Raw genomic sequence first — 5,401 nt, forward strand, 5'->3', positions numbered from 1 at the left:
GAATGGATAAAGAAGATGTGGTACATCTATACAATGGAATATTACTTAGCCATAAAAAGAAATGAAATTGAGTTATTTGTAGTGAGGTGGATGGACTTAGAGTCTGTCATACAGAGTGAAGTAAGTCAGAAAGAGAAAAACAAATACTGTATGCTAAAACATATATATAGAATCTAAGAACAAAAAAAGGTCATGAAGAACCTAGGGGTAAGACAGGAATGGAGACATAGACCTACTAGAGAATGGACTTGAGTATGTGGGGAGGGGGAAGGGTAGGCTGTGACAAAGTGAGAAAGTGGCATGGACATATATACACTACCAAACGTAGAATAGACAGCTAGTGGGAAGCAGCTGCATAGCACAGGGAGATCAGCTCACTGCTTTGTGACCACCTAGAGGGGTGGGATAGGGAGGGCAGGAGGGAGGGAGACGTAAGAGGGAAGAGATATAGGAACATGTGTATATGTATAACTGATTCACTTTGTTATAAAGCAGAAACTAATACACCATTGTAAAGCAATTATATTCCAATAAAGATGTTAAAAAAATGTGCAGATGATCTGAATAGACATTTATCCAAAGAAACACATACCTATGTCCAAGAGGTACAAGAAAATGTGCTCAATGTCACTAATCATCAGGAAATGCAAATCAAAACCACAATGAGATATCACCTCACACCTGTTAGGATGGTTATTATCAAAAAGACAAGAAATAACACAATTGGAAAGAATGTGGAGAAATGAAACCCTTCTGCACTGTTCATGGGATGTAAATTGGTGCAGCACCTATAGAAATGGCATGCAGATTCCTTAAAAATTAAAAATAGAAATACCATCCAGCAATTCCATTTGTAGGTATTTATTAGAAGGAAACAAAAACAACTCAAAAATTATGTGCACCCTTATGTTCACTGCAGCATTATTTACAACAGCTAAGACATGGAAGCAACCTGTGTCCATCAACAGATGAATGGATAAAGACAATGTTGTGTGTAGGTATACACACACACACACACACAGAGGAACATTATTCAGCTATAACGAAGAAGGAAATCTTGCCTTCTGCGACAATATGGATGGCCATTATGCTAAGTGAAACAAGTCAGACAGAGACAAGTACCATACAATCTTCTATGTGAAGTCTAAGAAAAAGAACAAAACGCAAAGAACTGAGCCACAGATACAGAGGACAAATTGGTGGTTGCCAGAGGTGGGGGGCTGGGGGTTGCTGGGTGTGAGCAAAAGGTACCAACTTCCAATTATAAAGTAAGTCTTGGGGATGTAACATATTGCACAATGACTGTAGCTAATAATACTGTATTGCATATTTGAAAGTTGCTAAGAGAATAAATCTTAAAAGTTCTCAACAGAAGAAAAAAATTTGTAACTGTGACAAATGTTAATAGACTTGTGGTGACCATTTCACAATATATACAGATATTGAATCATTATGTTGTACACAGGTATATCTCGGAGATATTGAGGATTGGTTCTAGACCACCACAATTAAGCAAGTATCACAATAAAGTGAGTCACACAAGTTTTTGCATATAAAAGTTATGTATACATTATTGTCTATTATGTATGCAACAGCATTATGTCTGAAAAATGTATGTACCTTAATTCAGAAATACTTTCTTGCTAAAAAATACTAACCATCATCTGAGCCTTCAGTGAATCTCAATCTTTTTGCAACAGTGACATCAAAGATCACTGATCACATATCACCATAACAAATATAATATTAACGAAAAAGATTGAAATACCGTGAGAATTACCAAAATGTGACTCAGAGATACAAAATGAGCAAATGCTGTTGGAAAAATGGCACCAATAGAGTTGCTTGGTGCAAAGTGCCAGAAACCTTCAATATGTAAAAAAAATAAAAAATGCAATATCTGCAAAGGACAATAAAGCTGAAGCCCTATAAAATTATGTTGCCTGTATGAAACTAATACAAAGTTTTATGTCAATTATTTCTCAATATAGAAATAGAGGAGACTGCCTGAAGTAAAGACAAAGTGCAACAGGAACAAAGAGAGAAATAACACATAGAATCACACATGATTGATACTACATTTTTTGTTACAAATTGACTTTCAAAATTTGAATAAAGTTGCTACCATAGAAATATAGCTACTTGGATACTAGTCAGAATTTTTTTCCTTTTTCTTGGAGGTTGTTTAAATATATATAAAAATATGAAACCTCAATTACTAGAGCAAGAGAAAAATATAATCTGTCCTTTTAACTAAAAAACAGAACATTTTTAGAGGTAACAGAACAAATGGAAGGAATGAAGTTTCCTAAAATAATAAGAAAACAAATACAATAGAATTGATTATCAAGGGAAAAATAGGTTAATGGAAAATATGAAGAATATAATTATGTAATTAAATCAATAAAATAAATATATGGATACAGAATTTCAGAGAAATTATGGAAGACTCTATAGTAATAAAAATTCCATTGAAATTGAATACTACAATTAGTATATATTACCTAAATTGTCAAAACAAGTAAAAAACATGAAAAAACAATAACCATGAACAACCATGCACAAATAGAAAAAAAAGTGTGCATTTGATATTTATCTTCCAATATACTTGGTATCAAGTATAGTTTCAGTATATAAGATTTAGTATATAAAATAATATTGCATAAGGTTTCAGAGATGAGTATGTTTATATTGTAAATCCAAGTAACAGATAACTCCAAGATATATAAACATTAAATACAGATATATGCGCTATATAGGAAATCCCCAGTTAACTTGGTAAAGAATCAAACCCTGATAGCAGGATTTTATAAAGAAAACATAATTGAAAATATAAGTATTCTAAATAAATTACTTGCAAATTTAATCCATAAGTATTTTAAACAAAAATATATCATGATAAAAATGATTTGTCCAAAAACTATAGAGCTCACTTATAAACATCTAGTTATAAAATGCATTACATGTTTTACAAAGAAAAATGTATAAGGCCTCCTTCTCTGATTAAAAAAATGTTAAAATTAATGACCACTCCTGATTAAATGTTCTTTGTATACTACCCCTATAGGATCACTTTAACATAAAAAGAACTATCTTAAAGCCACCCACACTAGTGAGATCTTAAACTTACACTTTACAAGTTACCAAATAAGATTATTAACATGGAATATTACTGAATAAACAAGGTTCATCTTTTAAAACTGAATTTAATTTAAAAGTTTTGGGAAAATCACATTATATTTCTGTTAAAACAAGCACTGCATCATGAAGTAAAAATTCAAATGTCATCAGAAAATATTATACTAAGAAAACATGAGAAATTTCAATAAGAGGCTATTTTTTATTGTAATAGAAACTCTTAAGAAACATTATTTTACTCTTCTCTACCTTGTGCAATTCACCAGTAAAAAAAGGTCTGAGAAAGATGGAAATAAATCATGCTTAATTGATAGAATAAAATATTATGCAGACATTAAAATTAAATTTTAAATGATAGGATAAGGAAAGGGCTTATGTTATATTAAGTATTATTTAGTCTGAATTTATTATATACTGAGTGACATCATAGTAGTTCTATATGCATTATATGACATTTGATCCTAATAACAATACTATTATCTCAGTTTTACTTTCTTTATTTTAGATCGCAGGAAAAAACAAGTTAGGTAATTTGACCGAGTTCTTTCAACTAATGGCTGAGCCAGGTAATGGACACAAGCTTATGGTTTCCAAAAGTTATGCTCAAACTCATTGCTACAGTACCTAGATTTTTTATTGATAAAGGGAATGACATAATATAAAATTTCATTTATAATATAAACTCAGCTGTGTTTATATTTTCCAAAGAATATTAAAAAAATGTAGTTATCAACCACATTTATCACTGGGTGGTGGACAACTTTCACAGACTGTCTTCAAGATATCATGATATCTCATTCATACACACACACATTCACACATTACCTTGAATGGTTACTGCTGGGTTTTAAAAGTTTTGGCTTAATTGTGGAGAAAGGGGAAATCTGTCCTAAGTTGTATACACACACACACACACACACACACACACACACACACACACACACACACACACACGACTCTAAAGAAAAAAGATTTAAATATTTCCAGGCTAACAAGAACTAATTTCATTGGCTGATAAATAGCAAAGCTTCAAAGGCTTTTAAAATAGAACCACAGAGCATTTGAGCTAGCAGAGACCTTTGAGCTCATTGAACTCAACTTCTACAATGCTACAAATAGACCAGTGTAGCAACATCCCAGGCATATTGGCATCCATTCTTTGTTTGGATGCTTCCAATGACAGGTTGCTCATGATTATCTAAAAAGACAGTCCATTCCAAAGTTGGGCAGTTATAATTATGAGGAAGTTTCTCCTTATCCTAAGATGAAGTCTCCTCCCTTATTATATCCAACTGAGTATAACTACTTTTCCAGAATGCCAGTCCCTCAAATTTTATTTAGCCATTTAATACTTCTTCCCTAAAATGTCTTAGTTTTTAATTGCTCAAAATTTCCTTATTTGAAATGGCTTCAAAATCTCAGTCACCCATCTCAGGACATGTTTATGCATTATCAATGTCCTCTTAAAAGTGATGCCAAGAACAAAAATGATATTCCAGATGATGTATGATTAATGCACAAAATAGTAAAACTATTTCCTTCTTTATTCTGAATACTATATTTCTTTGAATAAAATGTATAATGCATTAGCTGTCTTTTGACAGCCATGTCACACTGTTAACTCTCATTGAGATCACGGTTATTAAAAATCCTAGCTAGTTTGCATATGGAACATGGTTAAATCAGACTTCAGGGAGGCAGAAATTTTAAGCTGAAAAAAAAATGAGTTAAGGATAATGTGGGAATTTCTCAGAAGCAGATCAGATAACCAACTCTGAGTAATCCTGATAATGTTATTTTAAAAAAGAAAATGAGAGTAACTTCAAAGATTATACCAGATACATCAGCCTTTCCCTTCACATAGCAGGAAGGAAGGGTATGTGTTGAGTTCTGGATAAGGTAACAACTAAAGCATGTTCTCCTGTTTTGATTAGTATTAGCATGGTGTATCTTTATCAATCCCTTTACTTTCTTTATTATTAATTTTTATTGGAGTATAGTTGCTTTACAACGTTGTTAGTTTCTGCTGCACAGAAAAATGAATCAGCTACGCATATACATATATCCCCTCTCTTTTGGATTTTCTTCCCATTTAGGTCACCACCTAGTAGAGTTCCCTGTGCTATACAGCAGGTTCTCATTAGTTATCTATTTTCTACATATTAGTGTATATATGGCAATCCCAATCTCCCAGTTCATCCAACCCCACCTTGCACCCCAGTCTCCATACGTCCATTCTCTACATCTGTGTCTCTATTTCTGC

Source organism: Physeter macrocephalus, chromosome 11 (assembly GCF_002837175.3).
Source record: "Physeter macrocephalus isolate SW-GA chromosome 11, ASM283717v5, whole genome shotgun sequence".
Taxonomy (NCBI): Eukaryota; Metazoa; Chordata; class Mammalia; order Artiodactyla; family Physeteridae; genus Physeter; species Physeter macrocephalus.